The sequence below is a fragment of the Rhinolophus sinicus genome, linkage group LG07 (genome assembly GCF_036562045.2).
Source record: "Rhinolophus sinicus isolate RSC01 linkage group LG07, ASM3656204v1, whole genome shotgun sequence".
Lineage (NCBI taxonomy): Eukaryota > Metazoa > Chordata > Mammalia > Chiroptera > Rhinolophidae > Rhinolophus > Rhinolophus sinicus.
This window is the reverse complement of record NC_133757.1, coordinates 113,081,686-113,102,651: the sequence shown is the minus strand read 5'-3', so window position 1 is coordinate 113,102,651 and position 20,966 is coordinate 113,081,686. Positions and strand designations below refer to the sequence as shown.

Here is a 20,966-nt window from a genome sequence, read left to right as displayed (position 1 = left end):
TAATCAGTTACACCTGTGCCTTCATTTGCTCCCTGCTTTCAGGACGCAGCTCAAGGGTCCCCGTGGGCACTGTCTCTGTGTGTGTCTGTGTCTTCTTATGCTAGAAAACAGAACTTCAATGCCAGCGGTTCACAGAAAGAAAATGCTAAGGTACAAGTAAGAACTCTTGAAAACAAAAAGGCAGAGATGAGATAGTCCCAAAGAACTTGAACATGAATTACTCCAAGGGACCTTCAAATGACCAACTCCACACACTGTTGTGTTTTGGTACATCCTGTTGTGTAACTATTTGCTCAAGTAGCCACCACCCACCTTCCCCTAATGGATGAGGACACATATTTGTTCAGGGCAGAGAGAAACATCTGATCCTTTAACAGAGAAGGATTAAGTGTCTGCAGGCCAAGTTGTAATTGCTACAGAACGTGGCTCCAACTTTCCCCCCCATGAGGCCACAGTCTCAGTGCTGGCGTCCCCACGGTTACTGCCTGGGTGAGTGAGGGCCAGTGGTCAAGCTCTGGCCAGCGGTACAGTAAGGAGGATTTAATCCCCGGGACAAAGATCAGGCTGGTTTGGGCCCAGCCGAGTCAGATCTGAAGAAAGGGAGGCTCCTGTACACCACCTGTCTACTCGCTTTATAACTTTCTGCTTGCTCCACTCACACCAACACGGGCAGGTGGAAGCAGCTGAGAACGCAGCCTTCTCACATCCCACTGGCTGATTCCCCCCACCCACTTTTCTCCTCTTTCCTCCTCATTTTGTCCCCTCTCTACTTTCCACCTTATGCTACCCTGGTTGATGCCAGTGACCTTCCAGGAGCCCCAGGCAAACTCAGAGGGCAAGTGACACACTCTCTGGGTTTGAATCTGGAGCTTGTCTCTCTACCACCCCTCAGCGCCCCTCTCAGCCAGGCTCCAGAATGGCTCGTACTGAAGACCCCCACTTTCCCTACCCTGCCTTCCAGTCAACTCTCATCCCTCTGCATTGCTTGCTGGCACATTGGAAAGCTGGGTACTTTGTTACTTACAAACTAGTTTTCAGTCTCACTTCACTCTACTGCACGCTCACTATTGCTCTTCTGGGGTTTTCTCACAGCCTTCCCTCACAAATTCCACACCACCACTCCCCTTGTGCAAAACAAGCGTCTGGAGCTTGCTGGGGCTTGCAAAAAAAAACCACACACACAAAAAAACCTGGGGGTGCCTGCTGCTTTCCCAAAGCCGTTCCTCTGGCACTGCAAATGTTAACTGATCTGCGGGGAGACTGCAATTCTAACATAATGAGATATTAATGAGCTTTGCACATGTCCCTAGCCACAACATCTCTCTCTCTCCCTCCCCCCTGCACTCCCTCTTCTGGAAATCTAAAGAGAATCTGCTCCTTCTCTGACACTCCAGTTCCTCCGTTTCACTTCGCGCCTGCCCTCGCCCACTTCAGCACCAGGCTGCCCTGCTCACCTCGCGCTGCCAGCACTACAGAGCACCAAATGGGCTGGCACCGCCTTGTTTCCTGGCCTAATGGATGCTTGTTTAAACACTGGCGCTGTTTGCATTGCTGCGGCTCACTGCATGTTAAACACAGCCCTCTGAAACCCGATGCCGATCCAATAAAGGTATCAGCAGTTCAGTGTGGGGAGGCGATTACTATGTGGTCCCAAGTGTGCCTTCTAAGCTCTAGGAAGGGAAATTTGATCGAACAACTAAAAGGAAAATCTGATTCGGCTCAGCGTCACGTGGAGGACACAGGCTTAACTGCAGCCAGGTCTGTGGAGGGCAGAGGGAAATCAATGACGAGCGAGGGAGGGCCACCGCACCTCGTTAAGAGGGCTTTACGCCAGCCTGTTAGGAACAGTCCCTTGCTTTGCCCAGAAACACTGCCTGTCCTGTCCTCTCACCTCAGCTCCCTTTTTCTTTCTTCCTTTTTCTTCCTCTCTCGCTCTCTCTCCCTCTCTCTCTCTCTTTAGTCCAAGGGGTGTACTTATTTATTTTTTAATGACGAACTGCTATCCTTCTTAAAACCCTCCACCTCTCACTCACCTTTAATTCCTTAAGCACTCAAATAAAAAACAATGGCTTTTCTTGTGCAAGATCATTACCATATGAAAGGCGATAGAAAGAGAGCAAAAATGATAGAGGGATAATATACTGGCAGAGAGAAGGCAGCAGGCCTGCTTCAGAGAGGACGGTGGGTCCCTAACCTCAGGCTAACAGTACCAGTCAATAATGCGATGGGCTGTTTTCCTGCCTTAGCTAAGTCTGAAAAATCAGGGGAATTAGACAAGAGATTTAAATTTATTTCTCACCGAGAAGCAAAAGTTTTGGATAAGTGTATCCTTTCCTCTATTTTTAAGTTCTGAACATGAAGAGATATAGGGCTTAGGTTTCTTTCACTTTCCCGTTTTTCATTTAAAAACCTGCCCTGCAATGGCCCTCTCCCTGAGGAAGAGCGAGGAAGCAGCAATGTGTGTGTCTGGTGTCCCTGAGAAATACTACACACGATGCTCACTGGGTGCCATCCACTAACCAGGAATTTTGCCAAATCCCTATCTATTCCCCGAGGTTCCTGGCACCAGGGATCCAGCCAGGATGCAGCAGGAGTGCTGCTGGCAGCATGAGGCAGCAGCTCCTGTCTGATGGGTGTCAGGATAAAGCTGTCCCCTCCTATGGGGTCTGAAATCTCATGTGATCCCTTTGCATCCCATGCCTGAGAGACGGAGTGAGCTCTGCCCATGACACGGTTCCAGAATGGTCACGAGCAGACTGAAAGGCATTCAATCTCGGTTTATGTGGCCCCCAGTCCAGCACATACTAAGTCCCCGGAACAGCAGAGGAGCTGGCTTTGGAGGCTACACTTACCTTTTTATTACCCATTGCACTCATTGCTTTAGAGAAAGTGCCAGGCTCCAGGTGCTGGGGCGACCGGGCGATGAAACTCCGCTAAGCAAAGCAGCATGGCTGTGCTGGCCTGCCCTGCAGGGACAAACGCACTCCTGCACTTCCCCTGTCACTAGCTAGGGACAGCCATGGCAACTTCTCCACTCCTAGAAGGCAGTCACCTTCAGTGCCCGTAACTGTTGGTGTCGGTAAAGTGTTCCTGATTTCACATAGGCCACGAAGAGTATATTTGGGTCTTGTAGTCACCTTGGTTTCCTGTCTTAACATTCAAGGAAGAGCCTCGTTATCTCAGACCTGGAAACATGGGTGTGTGCACTGCGGTAAAAGCCCTGCTGAAAATCGTGATAATGCCTTGCTTGTCCTGCACCTTGGGGAATGAAGTGTTGCACTTAAGTTTTATACACATACACATATGTAACATCTATGTGTGTGTTTATATATACATATATACAGAGGGTGCCAAAAAAGTATACACATTTTAAGAAAGGAAAACTGTATTAAAATTGTAATACTCAATATATACCCATAACAAAAGATGAATACAAGTCATATTTGACTTCTGCAATTACAAAAGGGGCTCAAAGTGGTTACCATCTGTGTCCAAACACTTCTGACTATGGTGAACTCCTGCTTGAGCAATGCTGACCAAAGTGTCCACTTACATATTATTGGCACCCCCGGTATATATATACATATGTATGTATATAATCTTTTAAATTCCAAAACAATTTTTGAAGATTTTAAACCTTTGTGATGAAAAGCTTTCTTAAAATATTTGATGCTTCCCTAGTTCATCAAAAGGTAGCTAACTTTTTTTTTTGTTAACTTGCAGAGTCATAAGCTATTGACCCTGTTATCGGTTATAGGTCTGCTATTTAGTTTCTTTGTCTAGAACAAAAGGCTAGTTATTTGATTACCACCTACCTTTACTTAGAAAGAAGAGAACCTTGCAAAAGATGGCAGACAATACATTTATGAGACTCATTTACTATTCTATTTTGAGACACCAGCACGATGCACGAGTGTCCCCGTCTGTAGGAATGCTAGATCTGTTTCTCAACAAAACAAGAACACTGTCCCATCTCTACTCAGCAGAAACAGCACCTTTAATTTCCTTTTTCTTCTTAGTGTTTGAAATCTCACCATGGAGTAAAAAAACTAATATTGACCCTACACTTCTCCAACCTACTCTGTTTTTCTCTCCCCAGTCACAGAAACTCACAAAATCCCTGTGTTTCCATAACATAATTCTAATCCAGAGATAGCAACTGAACTGTAATAAAATCACAGAAAAATAATTCTAGTCCAAAGGTGGAGACGTGTGGTAGAAGAGAATATTTCCTTAATAGCAATTCTGAGACGATGGCAGCAGGGCAATCGCAGGGGGACATACGGGCATGCCTCTTCTTCTGAGGCTGTTTTAACTTAACTTCTTAAAAGAACCATCTCTGAAATATTTACCTTTCACGTTACTTACATAAAAATGTTTTTCCTTTTTGTTTACATTGGTAACACATGAGATTTTCTCTCCATGTAAACATGCTGAATTCTGTTATCCTGAACCAAGAAATGGCATTCCTTCTTACTGCCATGAAACAAAAATCATATCCTATTGTAAATTTGTTAAATGATTATTAAAATCATTGAAGTTGGGTATTCTAACATGTACTTTCATCACGTGGCAAGCTTTGCTCCCAACTACACTATCCGAGAGGTGTGGCTTCACACTTTGACATAGTATTTGGCTACAGATATAAAAATCTTTCTTCCCCTCAGGAAGTGAGCGTCTCATTCATTTCATTTCAGTACCCATTCTGATGACCCAAAAGTGCTGGAATTCTTTGTTAGGAATGAAACCTGAGTTACGGATAGAAAAACCCAGATTAACAGCTAGAAGAAATCTGGTTCAGAGACCTTTCATTACCCTTTTTTCTTCAGTGTTTAGTAAACACAGAGACCTAATCAGCGAAACATGATTTCAGCGTCTGTTAGAAGAATTCGATCTTTAGAGCAAAAAATGGTTTTGAGATGAGAGGAAAAGCATAAATTAAATTTGGGCCCTTGAGCAAAATGTTTAAAGAAGTCCCTCTTTCATTGGGCACCCTGAAAATGACCTCCACCGCTTTGTGCAAAGGGGAGGCAGACAGGATCTCCTGTGGGTCTCCACACTAGAGTGACTGCTCCTATTGATAAAAGAAAGTGGCCAAGTAAGAAGGTATAACCCCAAAACCAAGAGTATAAAAATAAGTACGAAAGAAACATAGGCACTAGGCCCAGCACCGTTACCTTTATCATCACCATGCAGAATAAAGACCATCGATGACCCTTGGAAAGGGTACCTATCTAGTTAAGAACAAGTTGACAAGGGGATTATTATCTTCTCTCTATTTTCCTGTAAGTTTGAACATTTCAAAAAAAAAAAAAAAAGTATGTCAACTGGAAAGTAGAATGTATTGAGAGTAAAGGAATGAGTATTCTAATAGTCCAGTCATCTAAGGCCTGGAAATCCTGAGTGCTCTGCCAAATCACAGTGGAAGAAGAAGTAGGAGGATGGAGAAAGCACAGGTGGAAAGACGGCTGCCTCTGGTCTGGCTCAGAGAAATTCCCAGGGCGAGGGGAAGGGCCAGGAAAAGGAGAAAGTGCTGCTGCCTCGTGTTCTCAGAAGAGAGTTCAGACAGAACCCGGGTCAGCTTGAAAAACTGAAAATCCACATACAGAGAAGGTACGTGTTGTGCATTTTTTTTGACCCAAAGGAAACAGCTTTCTGCATATATCTAGAAACAAGTGGAAATGAGAGCTGGAAGACACGAAAAAGAATGGTGAGTTAGAAAGGATACAAAGGATACTTGACTGCGTGACTTTCTTCAAAAGTAATAGGGATTCTCTTTGTTTAAGGAAATGTTTACGGTATTAATTATTAATAGCCTCCCTTTAATTTTTTTAAATTTTGAACTAATTTTTGACCTACAGAAAAGTTACAAAATACTACAGAGTTCTTCTTATCCTTTACTCAGCTTTCCTTAATGTTAACAACGTCTTAACATAGCCGTCGTATACTTATCAAGAACGGGAAATTAACATTCACACAATATTACTAAACTATAGACCTTATTAGAATTTCATCGTTCTTTTCCACTAACATCCTTTCATGGCCACTGTCCTTCCTCCTCTGTCCTTTTAGGTTCCCTCTCCTGAGTCCCTTTCTTATGTTTAAATGGGGACTCATGTAACACTAGACCTTTATACTCCTTGTTGATGAAGTGTCCTGCTTTAGTGTGCTGGTTCCTTAGGTTATTGTGGCATCAGGGGTATCACGATTCCATGACTTTTTGTTTTCCTTTGGTTTGTTTGTTTCTGATTAGGAAACCGAAGGCATTGTCACTGCTGTGGGAACGTCAAGCCTTGGCCAAAGCTGTGTGAATGGAGTATAGTAAGAAGGGCAGCTGCCATCTCATTTTCAGTTCTCTAAAAAAGAGGTGAGGGAGGAGAGTTGGAAGAATGGTGGAGTCCGTGTTTCCTCCTTTCTCCTGGAATAACTCAGGTTATGGTTCTTGCGTCCCCAGATGCTGTGAAGGAATTTCCAGTTCCAGCAGGACCAACTACACAATTTGTAGGACCCAGTGTGAAATGAAAATGCAGGGCCCCTTGGTCAAAAATTGTAAAGACTCTCACGGCGGTGACACGAGAGTGTTGACCAAAGGCTCTGAGTTCCAGGGTCCACAAGGCCCAGCTGTCCGTCAGTTCAGGTTCCCCTTCCCGGCTACCTCGTACACCTTCACTGATGAGAGGTGTGGCTGCCTGAGCAAGTCTGTCATTCTGGCAACTCGAATTCACCAACACGCTAAACACTACTTAACATGACAGGGTTCCTCCACCATTTCCTCTGGTTACTTAGCACTGCCTGGAACTGCAGAAATACATTAAAGTGTTTTCTACTTCATGTGCTGTTATTTTAAGTAATATTTAATTATGTTGTTATGTTTTAATGTGATGTCTGGCATCCTAGAACGTGTCCCCAACCCCACCCCAATTTTTTTCTACTACGCTGACATTCTTGACCTTGGTGTGGGTCAGTGGGGTCCATTCTCTTCCTCAGGTGCCTCTGTCCTCCTCCTGCCTAAACCTCTTCACAATACCAACAGTCTCCAGTGGTCCCGTTTCTGGAATCACCTTTGGAGAGTGAAAAGAAGTCTTAAAAAGTATTTTAGAAATAAGTTCCTGATTTGTATAATACTTTGAATAGTGTTTTTAACTACCTTTCTGTGACCAAATTTATGTAAGAAAAATATATCAGTAAAACATATTTAGTTCTCACTTCTCACATGACACTGTGTGCTACACTCAGATATTTTAAAATATTATTAAGTCTTTATTGTTTTAGAACAGTTTAAGGTCTATGGCAAAGGTACAGAGATTTCCCATATACACTTTGTCCCGATGCTCAGGTTTGCATTGCTTAATTGAAATATTAGTTCATTACTTGCTTAGAAGTTTTCGTTATATTGTTATTTTTTGATATTTCCTCTAATTCAGACTGACTAGACATGGAAAAATGCCACCATGTGGGAAGAATAAATTATGGACCACTTTAAAAGAAGTTAAGTTGCAGTGATCTCAGGATTATATAATACCTTAAGCCAAGGTTAATAAAATGTTGTTTAGTTCACAGGGACTTGGAGTCATTGAAATGCTTAAATAACTAGATGAAACGTACTTGTAATTAACATATTGACTGTTTATATACAAACACATGCTTTTAAAGTGCTTGAGGGGAGCTGAAAAATAGCTTAAGGATTTTAAACACATACTTCCAAATCATTTATTTCAATACTAATAGACACTATTTTAGAACCACATCTTTGGTAGGCCAAGAAAATATCAACCAAAAAGCTAAAATTGCCATAACTTCCAAATAAATAAAGTCAGCTAGTAATCTTTACTTCTAGAAAGCAAAAAATGGTACCAAAAGTCCCTTTAAAAGTGGGTTCGTATGACTGACAATTGGAAAATACAATATGAAACTCAGAACTAATCAAGTTTCAAATTCTTTCACCAGCAGTGTTGCTCTCACTCCATTTTAAGGGAAATGACCAAATTCCACAAGTTGTGTCCATGAGGCCATCACCCTTTGGCTAGAGCTGATGGAACCAGGGATGGACACCTGGGCCCAGGAAAGCCGGGGTCTCTGTAGGAGAGGCCGACTTGAGAGATGAAGTCAGTTTCCAACCCTGCGGAATGCGTCAGTGACACAGAGAAACACGTAGTTAGCAATGGCAGTAGGATCGAAAAGAGCGACACAGAGAGGCCAGGGGAGGGATGAGCCATGTGGGAAAGCCAAGTCACAAAGGAGTTACTATGAGGAAACATGTATGTTGAGGGAGAAAGAAAGAAAGGAAAGGAGGAGGGAGGGCGAGAGGAAAAACAGAGAGAAAGAGATACAGACACACAGACAAGACAGATGATAGATGGGCCGCATGACCCTCGAGAGGGCGTGGTTTGCCCCTACAGAGTCCCTCCTTGGCTTTTGTCCACTTTCAGGCCCGCCCACAAGCATCCTTAAGAGTGAACCTCTTTGTCTTTTGAGGTAAAGTGACTGTCTTGCTGTTCCTTACTCTGTAGAGTGCTGCTCGAGACTAAAACACCCCATAACATCTGCCTGTAATAGGAGCTAAGGAAAGGGGCTCTGGGGTGTGTGTTTTTCACTGGGGGCAAGGTGGGGAGACATCCAACACATAACACATTCTACACTGAAGAGCCTTTCTTCTTATACATGTGAGTTTGCTTACATATGGCTGTATTGTCGCCGATTCAGAACCACAAAGGGGTCTTTTTCTGGGGCGGGCAAGGCCTAGGAGCTGCGAGAGAGCCTGCACGGCTGGCGGCTGGTGGCGGGGTCTGTCATACTCCTCTGATGTTCACAGTCAGGACAGCTTCAGTCTGCTAAATATTTATTTAATCCAATTTGGCCAATCAAACTTCAGGTCTAATAAATGATTACAGTGACAGGCAGCTCTTCACCCAGGGTGCTCTTCCACTTCCTGAGGTCAGCGGGAGCTTTGTCTGAACACAAGTGTTAGTACAGTAGGGAGTGAGCAGCCCAGAGAGAGAAAGTGTGCCAAAGAGTGTGTGTGTGTGTTTGTGAGCACGTCTGACTGAGTGTGTGTGAATATGACCACGTGTGAATGTGAGTGCATGTTGGGGCGGAGGGGAAGAGGAAACAGAGCAACATAAAACGGAAAATGAGAGGCTGTGTGAATGAAAACGTATGGAAATTCTCTTTTCTCAACTGAAAATACAGATTAACATGTAAAAAAGCCACGCACTGAATTTTTAGCTTTCCATGCAGCAGTGATGTCATTCTCCATTAATCAGAAAGCAGAGGCCATTCTCACCCACCACGCTCTCAGATGGAGGGCGAGGAAGTCGACAGGGGCTCTTCCGCTCTCTGTTTCTACTTCTATCCAAAGATAAATATAAACCACGCGACTCTCTCCAGCCGCCTTAAAAGCCAGGGTAGCTAAGGCACCTCCAAAGGGGTGTTCCTCAGGGGGTAGGAGAAAAATCAAACTCAACTCAAGGCACTCTTCCCTAAATGTCAAGGAAATTTGGTGGGTTGCTGATGTTTTTCTAAATCTCTTCGCCCTAACAACACTTGGTAACATACATGGAGTGCACGACTCTTTATCTGCAGAGAGAAAATAAACCCGAAGGCATATAGCAATTTTCTGCTTGTTGAATCTTGTGCCTGGTTTGTTTCAACAAAGCCAGGTTTCCTTAGCATCAGCTGACCCAATCTATAGAACAGGCACTTCTATGCGACTAACCATGTTTAGCAAAAGATCTCTGCTTTGCCAGCCACTTAATGTCCCGGGCAACATACTGCAGCCAATATCCACTCAATTAGAAGGTATTAATCATCCATTTTACTGTTTTCCCCTACCTCCCCTCAACAAGACACAGAGCCCAGCCGTCTTCTCATGTAGTCTGGCCTTCCTGGCACATGCAGTAACATGGCAACCATACAGATACTTCATTTTTTTCTTTTAGACCAATATTCTATTAATCTTTACAAGTTTATTAGTTCTGACTCATAACAATCTATCAGCCACAAATACAATACATGATTTTTGGAAATTAATACCCACATTTCAGTAGAGGAGGTTTGCATATTAAATTACTGTTAAAGTTATCAATAAATAACATACGTGGAATAGATTTAAGCAATAAACATATTCTACAAAAAATACTCAGGAAGCTTCCTATTCTGCAAGCAAAAGTGATTTCGGCAATAACTTGTTAACAGGCTCTCCAGTCTTGGCCTTCTTCTCCGTCCTGGTAACATCATAAATCTATCGCATCCAATATCGGGGTCGGTCCTTCCTTAGGAAAATGGGTGCTTCCCTAATCTAACACTCATTCTCAATGCTTCAGCTTTCTTAGGCGGTTTCTGCGTGTTTTGTTGTTGTTTTCACTTGTTTTAAAAGAATAACTGAAAAATTTTCCAAGATACCTTTGTTTGCTCCTACCTCCTCTTTACCTCTTCCCCACATCCTCCCAACAAAGCCATTTGAATAGCTGTTAAAAAGTGATCCCCTGAAAGGTAGTCCTATTGAAATCATGGCTTCAGTAGGGTTTTTCAAGAACCAAAAATATTAGAAACTCATCTTGCTCCTGAGAACCAAGAAGCTGGATTCAGGTGCCACGCATTTATTCTGTTATTTTATGGAAGCAAGGGAGGGTCAAGTTTCCACCAGGTGTCAAACGACGGTATCACACTGTCATCCAAAAATAAGTCAGACAACACTTACTTTAATTTTTGTTTTTAAACAAGGAGAATAAGATAGAAAGAGACAGAGGCTGCAGTGCTATTTGTCAACTTGTATTGCTAATCAGCTAAATTTTCTAAAAGATACACTCAAAGTAAAAAGCCTTAGAGAGATACTTTTCTTTCAGTCCTGAATGAAATCCGCATAATTTCATCAAATTTTGCCCCTCTTGGAAATGTAATTATGGCGCTCCTGTTTCCTAGAACTAAAGATTTTATTCTTAACCTCATTTGTAGATTTCATCCGCAGCAACACAACACCAAAGGATTCATGGCAGTAGCAATTTAAAGGGAGGTAAGGGTTAATGACAAAAGTCTGGTCTAGACAATGTTGTATCAAGGGACATTTTTGTTACTTAAACCTCAAAGGCAACCACAGCCCAACTCAACTTTCTGTCAGCCACTCTAGCTTCTGGGTCCTTTTCTGATGCATCTCTTTTTTCCTGGGCTTTTCTGCACATAGACATGCTTCCTGCTTCTGCTTTTAGGCGAACTGCCTCCATAAATTACATCACAGCTCTCCCGCCTCCACACAATTCCCCCAGACTTCAAAATTTCACAAACAGACAGATCAAGACGCACAGACTTGAACTCGATGTCCCCGCTGGATTCTGCGGTTACAGAGGCAAACGCTGATTTAATGGTTGTCTGCCAAGTAAGATACCACACACACGATGCTTCCTGTTCTTCCTGGTCTCCTGTGCCAGCGTGTGCGCTCAGATCCCTACAGAATCTGGTCGCCAGGGGCTATGTGTGGTCCCCAAGGCCAACAGATTTCACGGTACAGGCAATGCCATATTCTGAAACTATAATAGCAAACATTTTGAATTACCCTTAGTCCTTGGGTAGATGTGCAATACTAGAGATTGGGAGAGACGGGGGCGGGAGTGCTAAATCTTACAGGTGGGGGAGACCCTAGTGACCACCTAGTCTACCATCTGTTCACAGAAAAGGAAGCTAACATCTAGAGTCATGAAGTGATTTGCTGAAGGTCACAAAGCCAGTCTGAGGCAAGCTAAGGCCGTAATTTGGGTCTATCATCAGATAGTAAGACTTCTTACACTTATTCAAGCCAGCTCTAGATTGGAAAAACAGAAAATATTACATAATGCCGTTCTAATATATACACCCACATTACATTAGCACATATTATAATATATAATATACACATTATAATAGTGCTTGGGTGATGAAATATGATATGGCTTTGTGAATGGAGTGGTGGTGGTGATGGTTATGAAAGGGGATGAAATATTTTAATAACCAGCTGCAGTCTGAAATACTGGTAGTTTCATTTTGCCTCAAGGGATGCACAAGAAATCAAGATAAAACTAAAATAAAACAAAACTTGATAATTCAAGTCAATGGAAGCTCTCTTTCCTTGATGAAGGTGCTTTAAAGGTATGCATATGAGATATATTTTATATATATATATATCAAAGCTATACTTAATACTGGGGGTGCCAAAAAAATGAAGGACACTTTGGTTAATGTTGCTCAAGCAGTAGTTCACGGTAATCAGAAGTATCTGGACGCTGATGGTAACCACTTTGGGCACCTCTTGTAATTGTAGAAGTCAAACGTGACTTGTATTCATCTTTTGTTACAGGTATATATTGAGTGTTACCATTTTAATATAGTTTCCTTTCTTAAAATGTGTGTACATCTTTTTGGCACCCAATCTGTATACTTATATTAAGTAATATATTAATGTATTTGTATATGAAAGATATATTATATATGAATTTTATACATGAGTATATTACATATGAAAGATATATAAAACATGTAATCAAAATAATGAGGGTAGAATAATTTTAACATATGGCCAATGGTCTCACAGTGCCTTCCCAGTGCACAAACACCTTTGGATGGATATACATAAACCCAATTAATATGATGTGTGGGTCACCTAATTATCTTTTCCAGCCACAATTCTGCTAATAATCTTTTATAACCTGGATATATATATGACTAAAGGTGGGTCCATCACCAATCATGCTTCCTCACTCTGCATACTGTGGAGACTGGCCTCTAACTCAAGGCTGTGTTCTATGAACAGCTTTATTTCCTCTGCCTCCTGGAACACACGACACCTTAACTCAAGAAGACCCACGGCTGCCATCACTGATTCCTTGCTGGTGTTCATTCTCTACATTTTGTCTGATGCTCCCTCTTCATTGACTGTCTCTTGTATGTAGTTCTTCCTTTTTTGCAGCCACAGACTTGCTTGAGGTTCCCTTACCTCTTATATAAACGGTTATTGCAAAAGCCTTGTAAATATTTTCATTTCTCTTCATACCTGACAGATGCATCAGAATGGTCATTCTAACGCACACCTCCACATAACAAGATGCCCAGAAATCTCCCCTGGTTCCCCATGGCTGAGTGAGTGAAGTGGAAACATCTTGACATAACGTCCCGGGTTCTCCAAAAGATGGCTCAGCCTGGCTTACAAACTTTGACCCAATGCTCTATGTATCTGTTGGTTTTCCCGTCCTGTACCTCTGTGCCTACTGACATCGTGCCCGGAATGCCCTTTTACACATTCTCATCCCTACCCAGCCTCCATCACCACTGGCCAAAGGTCTATCTGTTCTTCAAGAGATATTCTTGGTTAATATCTCTAATGATCATTCTTAATACAATAACAAGGCACCAGTACAGCTCTTTCTGCACGGTAGGCTCTCAATAAATATTTGTTGAAGTGAATCTGAATGTTCTACTATGTGCCAACTCCTCCGTTAAGGTTCTAATTTTCCAACCTGCCACCACTCTTTTGCATTGTTTCAAACTGTTGGTTAGGTGCAGCCTTACACCCTCCCTTCCCTGCCCTTGCGCTGCCCCACCGCTATTCGTGGTTGCTTCATTTAATTGGCCAGGAGCTGCCTTCACTTGTATGTGGCGGTCGAGCTTGTTTTCGCCACTTGGATTCTACTCAATCTATGTCACAGCAATACCATACCGGTCTTAGGCCATTTGCACTGCTGTGACAAAGTCCCACAGACTGGGTGCTTAGAAATAAAAGAAGTTTGTCACAGGTCTGGAGGCTGGAAGTCTGAGGTCAGAGTGCCAGCACGGTCAGGTGAGGGCCCTCTTCTGGGCTGCAGATTTCTCGTAGTATCCTCACATGGTGCAAGGGGCAAGGGCGCTTTCTTAGCTGATTTGATAAGGGCACTAATTCCTTTCTTTAGGGTTCTACCCTCATGACCTAATCACCTCCTAAAGGCCCACCTCCTAATACCATCTCCTTGGGAGTTTGGTTTCAACATATGAATTTTTTTTTTTTTTTAATTTTTTGAAAGGGGATACAAACAGTCTATAGCAACATCTGAAGAGTTACTAGGGCATCTAGAGTATAGAATGATTGGACTCTGCACCCTCTTACTTTCTGGCTGTGTGACTTTGAGCAAAGTACTTGACTTGAGCCTTGGTCTCCTCATCTGTAGAAAGGGATACGATCTCACTTCTGTGAAGATCATTGCAGTAATAAAGGTAAATCACCTGGAAGTGAGAGGGCACTCAATAAAAAGTATACAGTATATTTTAGACCAGGCCAAAGACAGTTGGCTGAGAAAGAAAGCAAACTGTTTCCCGAAATCTGTGTTAGCAGCCTTATGAATGAGCCCTGATACTCATCTCCAAAACCTGGCCACCACCTCGGGGACTGACATGGCTTCTTCCCCCACAGGGACGGATGTGTGAGTTCCTTCCCATGGATGCTATCACTCATCCCTCATCACAAGTACGACATGACACAAAGCCTGGCACATATCACCTTCGCTTTCAGAGCACTGTGCAGCTCAGTCCCCATTTCTGCCATGTCCCCACAGCACACAGAGATAAAGTACCAGGGACTGCTGTTCCTTACGATTTACTTATAACTCTTAGGAGTTGGCTCAAGTCTCAGACTTTGTTATTAATGATATTGTCCTTCAATTGATGTTAAATATAGATCATGAGTGATGTGGATGAATGGATTGGATGTCATATTTGTGTTAGTTCAATTACAATCATAAATTTAAATGGCCTCCACCCCTACTATATAGCTTTGGTCTAGGGTTTCATTGTGGTGACATAATACTCTCTTGATTTTCATAAAGACATGCTGGCTTTTTATTTTGTTTTCTATTTCTAGATTTAGCTGTACATTACTGGCAACATATGCTGCCAAGATTACAGAATTTGGTAATAAATTATATTTATGCTACCTTTGAAAATCCTTTCCAGGGTGTAAGGTTTTCTAGCTTAAGTTGTTATATGTGTTTAATCTTTGGTTTTCCTACAGTATTATGTAGATTCTGTAAAATGACCCATGGACTCATGAATGTATCACTCACTGTAAGTTTCTGAAACAAAGCCATCAACACAGAGGTAGGTCGATGAAGTAGGTATAAAACTTTCAACAGTACTTGTATGACGTTTATTAAGAAGTTTTTTCTCCAAGTGTCATGCTGTAGCCTATTGTGTACAAAATGAGGGGCATCCTAATTTGTGTATTGTTATTGGTGGTGGTGGTGGTATTGGAGTCTTTTTTATTCGAGTACAGGGAGGATTCTGGGGGGAGAAAGAATAATAATGATGAAACATCAACTAAGGCCTGTGCACTCGTGTGTGCATGTCATGTATGTGTGTGAGCATATCTTGCGTGCGTGTGTGTGTGTGTGTGTGTGTGTGTGCAGACGGTTGCTATATATGCGAAACCTCACTCGGGGTAAGACACAGAGCAATGATCAGCCTCTGGAACCACACTTCAGTATGACGGCACACAGCTGGAGGAACTACACAAGCCTCTCTTACTTCACATTAGAAACGTGAAGCACCAAAAGAAGAGACATAATACCAAGGAGAGCACAACCCAGAGGATTTCATTCCATTCTTTCAGAGCCAAGCTGAGCTGCAGGAGTCCACACCCACCACTTATTAAGGCTGACAAACCCAGGGCTGACGCCTTGCTATTTCCTAGCCTCTCCTTGCTACACTCACGTTGTGGCCTGGGAACATTCGCGATTACTGAAATAAGTTCTCTTTGATTAATCTGGACACAACACTGCCCGGAAGAACGGGAGTAGACGTCTCATCGGAGATCCACCACTCTACACCATGGCGTGAGGTCACTGGGCCCTTTGTCGTAGGTGGTATTTTACTTAACGCACTCATCAGAAAGATGACTTACATCCTGTTTCAAGAAGATGCAAGTTCATTATTTTTTTCTTGCCCCTGTTGTCTATAGACCTAATGGTAATCACAAACAACTCAGGTTTATAGGTTTCCCATGTAAAGAAGGTACAGATTATATGTGTAAACGATATAGAAACACATGTTGGAGCAGTTACATTAGAAAACTGAATCGTGATTTGGTTAGTTTATTCCTCAAAACTAAATAAAGCAGATATCTGTGAAGTCACGGAGAGACAAAATATTTTCCGTTTGACAGGTTAATTTGGGCAACATTTTTTGCTCTGCTGTATTAGAAGTACAACCATCATAACTCAAAAGAACTGACATTAAATTTTGCCAAGGTAAAAATATTTCTATAAATGTGTTTGCATTTTGATCTTTTTCTTCAAAGAAGGACATATAATTTTTAACGGAAATATAAAATCTACCTTTATTTTATTTATACATGTGAAATGGGGTGCTGACAAAAATTAAAAAGAATGCTTTATGTAAATAAAAAAGATTCTTCCAAAATGAAAAAGTTAAAATATAGGGTTGTTTTGAACAGCATCTTGCCCGTCCAATCATAATGCATTAAAGAGTAGAAAGCTTCTTCTGTTATAGAAAGAAGGCAAAGCTTATAATCATCATAGCATATGGAGGTACAAGAAGAGACTGGAGAAGCCTGCCATGATTGACAGGAAAAGAATAAGGAGGACCTGCAGTTGATGGGTCCTGGAGACGGGCTCCAGGGAGGTCACAAATTGCCAGGGGCTGGAAAAGGAAAATGTACATGCTTTGAAAATGGAGAAAAAGAAGAAGTAAAGAAAAAGCTAACAGTATTAGAGGAGAATAGGAAGCCAATTTAATTTGAGCCCTGGGGTGGGAGGTGGGCTATGGGGGTGGGCACACGAGGAGGAGTAGGTGTAGGGACGAAGGCCACAGCCGACTGCAGCAATCCTGGAATTCTAGGCAATGACCGGCTCTGATCCAAGGGATTATGCAGAGGCTCATCGGACTGAAACCCAAATAGGAAGAACCAGGACCAAGAGTGGGTGCATATCAAGTTGGGTTCAGTCGACACCGAATGTATGCGATTTGTGTGTCTAGAATACGTAAAATGGAGACCTTGCCGTAGCAGATCTCACATGCTAAACAGCTACCTTTCTGTTGATTAGCCACCTCTGTTGCTTATCTACCACAGAAAGTACGGAATGCAACATGGTGCTATACAGTTAGGTTGCAGGCCCAAAGACAAACTTTTAAAAAGGAGGATGGCTGCGCCCCGCCCTTGGGAAGCACAGAGACCAGCTCCAGAAGTTCTGATCTAAGGTCCCCTCTGGCAATTTCACCCTCTCAGGTCTTTCTCTTTCCTTCTCATTTCTTTGGGCTACTAAGGAAAGATGAGCTTTTCTGCCTTCAAAATGTTCGCTTCTTGATTAAGACTGAATTATTCTAATAAATATCTCTTTCGATTCCTGCATAATATTTGAATTATCATTTTATTTGCTTCTAATGAACTCAGATGTTTTAGTGATTTCCAGCAACCCACAGATGGGTTTAGCCTTTGTCTAAAACTCTGTTAAGAAACACTTTTCAAAAGATTTGTCCTTAAGGCCTAAAGTTTCATACTTGGTATTATGGATAGATGACAGCTGGATGCCAATCCCGCCTTTTAACAGCCACACATTTATTCTTACTATGAAAACCAAACTGCAAGACCGCAAGACAACACGCTCTGTAGTCTTTCAGATATAATTTAAAGTCAAAGTTTTAATTGCATGAAGATATTTAAACGTTAACAAACGATCATGTTAACTTTAAACCACCCTCACCAACTGTCTCACTGGGTTTAGACAGCCGGATACTAGATAGATATTAAATCAATGTCTGGGCATATTTTTTTCCCCACAACTAATAAAACTAGATCTAAATTTTATTTACATTTTTGAAATGTGGTAATTCCTTCAGATCATGATTTTACCAGCACAATGTCACCTACCAATCCATATATATCATAGCAAAGCATTTATTCAGGCAGTGGTTTTTAATAAGCCACAGTTGGAAACAAACAAAAAAAGTGGAAGACGTTGCGTAGGAACCACAGCAGGAAGAAGGAGCCAGTGGTTTGCTCCTTAATAAGTGTATGCACCTCACATCTCCTCAGTCCTGATTAACTACCTGCTATTTTAGTGCCAGACATCTTCTAATGAGAAAATGTGAAGGTACCCCAAATGGTATGATGGTAGAATCAGAATGGAAAATACCAAATAAACTGTGTGAACACTATGCCCCCAAAATGTGAGCTTGTAAATGCTTCTATCTTAGTTCCACCTTCATTTTTCTGAATTAATCATTCAATATACATAATATTGAAAACTTACTATATGCAAGGAGTGATAAAATCTTATATTCAGAAGCTAGAGATAGTATATGCATTAGATTCGTATGAAAAAGTGAGTTTTAAAGGTGAGGTGGAGTTTATTAATTATCTAGACAAACCATCCAGGCTGATTCTTTCAGACTCAGGGAACATGGGCTTGAGCCATTTTCATGGTTGATGTGAAGGACTTATGGCTAGAACCAAGGACTTTCAGTCTGTGTAATGAGCCTGCCAATGTGAATGATCTCATTGCAATAATTTTTTGATGTTAAACACACAGGTATATACACACACACACAAAAGTAATCCCTGAATAGTCAAGAAATAACTATACCAAACATACAATTGCTAATTCTGGGCATAATAGAATGAATAATTACAGATTTTAAAAAAAAAGTATGTATACATTTCCAGGCCAGAAAAATATTATTTCCAGTAGAATAATTAGTGTATTACTTAAGAAAAATAAAAATGAAAGCCTTCTAAATAGCCCGATTGACACCCCTGGTTTTACTCAAGTAAATAGATATTAAGTAGCATGGAAAGAGCTAAATCAGAGGAATAAAGCATGCTTCCTGCCCTCAGGTGGCTTATTAGTTCATCGAGAGTCAAGAAATACTCTACTTCTCAGATGACCTTAGATGTTCAAAAGGAAAAAAACAGCACCTGAACTTTTCCAGGAAGAGTAAACCACACACACACACACACACACACACACCCCTCTTTACAAAAGCAAAGTTTACAACATGCTATAATTAAGCTCACATCCTGACAGTAAAAACATGAAGTTTTATTCTAAATACAGAGGAAGACTCTCCACATTGAGCAACCTCTCTGATGATTGTTTTTGAATTTTAGTCACTGATACGTCAGTGTCTCCTTTGCATAAAAAAAATAATAATCCCTTTTTCTGAAAATACACGTAGGGTAGACATGAAATTTGTCCTGCTTGAATTTTTTGTTTGGAGTGGAAACTTTCTTAACATCTCTGGTAAACTTATCCCTACCTTGTCCTGTCTCTGGTACTAAACCACTATTCGAATGGCATTTTCCTTCTTGCTCTCAAGGTAGCGCAGTGCTGTTTGCTCAGTGGACGTGGAGGGCTCCCCAAAACCCCATTCCTAGGTTTCCGTGTTTTTACAAGGGCTGTGCCAGATCTCCTCCCGACAGGAAGCATGTCCACGGCAGAGCACCTCCACACAGGAACCCGGGGAAAGTCCTGCAGAGTGAGACACTAACAACACTGGCACGAAAATGGCAATTTCTTAACACGCCAGATTGGACTCAGTACTATTTAATAAAAGAACTGCAGACTTGAGAGCAGCTCAACCCACACCTTGCAAAACACCTCCAAGCCCCTAACAGAAGGTAGGGATCATTTTAATTTGTGGGATTTGAAGAAAGTTGGGGGCCGGGTAGCAGTCAAGCGCTTGCGCGTTAGTATCTGTGCTACCTAGAATCTGGCTGTCATGAACCGGGAACAAATTGACCTTGGTAAGCCTCAGTTTCTTCAAATGGAAAACAGTGGCAATAATGGTACCTATTTCCTTCGATTATTCTGAAGATTACATGCGATAATACATGTAAAGCATTTAACATGGTGCTTGACATATATAGACGATTTCAGTGAAAGATAACTAGCATTGTTTTTTCATTAGAATTTTCAGAACAATAAAAGCTACCACTCTACCCCAGAAAGTCAGACACGGAAGTATACAAAATGAAAACCTATGTAGAAAACAACCCTATAATTGACAATGATAAATAAATTAGATGTATAGGAAGCAAGCACACTTCTTCTATGCTACCTACCCCACTTCATTTAGTTGTTAAGAACAACTGATGGGCATTTAAAGAAAATACTTCAGCTTTCAAATAACTGCTTAGCAAAAGGACTAAAAACTATGTTTAACTGCCTCTCGGGCAATTAGACCACGGCCATTGCCACATCTGCTATTTGCTCACCAGGAAGCTGCTTCCAAGACATTTAACATTCATAGGAGTATTAGCTCATCATTAGGACGCTGGAAGTTCTCCGTGACCCTATTAACTACGGTGCAGAAGATAGTTTGATGCAAGGAGACTCCATTTTGGTTTCAACTCGTCTAAGAGGATTGTGAATGGAACTCCCTGAAGGACAACACTCTAAAGTGGAATGTATTACAGCAAAGTTCCAGCGTATAATCTAGATCTAAAAATTGTCTTTAACCATCTCAACCCTTTACTCAGACTTTATCTCTTTATATTCGCAAGAAGTAATCATTTTAGAGCAAACACTTCTGTGGCACTGAGTACAGAAACATATATTAGTACATTTAGTCCTCGCAAGAGCCCTATAAGGTAGAAACGATTACTATCATTCCCAGTGTACATCTGAGGACACTGAGGCACAGTTTTACATGCCAGTAGTGTCAGAGATGGGATTTGAACCCAGGCAGTTTCATCCAGTTTCACACTCCCCTCTGGCTACACAGCCTCTGTGCTTTACCAACATGCTTCTCAAAGTACAGAAGTGGCGGTAGAAATTAATTACAGGCTCTTCTTAGGCAGAAGCACAATTGAACCCCCCCTGTGCTAGCCCATGGACTAGTCTTCTGACATCAAGGTCAAAGGACTATTGCCAATGAATGCCCATTAGATCAGAGATTATGCCAAGCACAATCTGTCACAAGCGAACCAGCAAGCATGTCACTGAGACAGCTTGGCT

General features: G+C 41.8%; 1 protein-coding gene and 1 long non-coding RNA gene across 3 annotated transcripts in view; one reads left to right on the top strand and one right to left on the bottom strand.

The window, feature by feature from the left end:
- MAML3 (mastermind like transcriptional coactivator 3) overlaps positions 1–20,966 on the bottom strand; it is a 376,796-nt gene that overhangs the window by 178,269 nt on the left and 177,561 nt on the right. The window lies entirely within an intron of this gene.
- Positions 381–6,799, top strand: LOC141572830 (uncharacterized). The gene is made up of 3 exons (XR_012498323.1): positions 381–489; positions 6,254–6,367; positions 6,455–6,799. It is a non-coding gene; the product is annotated as an uncharacterized LOC141572830 (long non-coding RNA).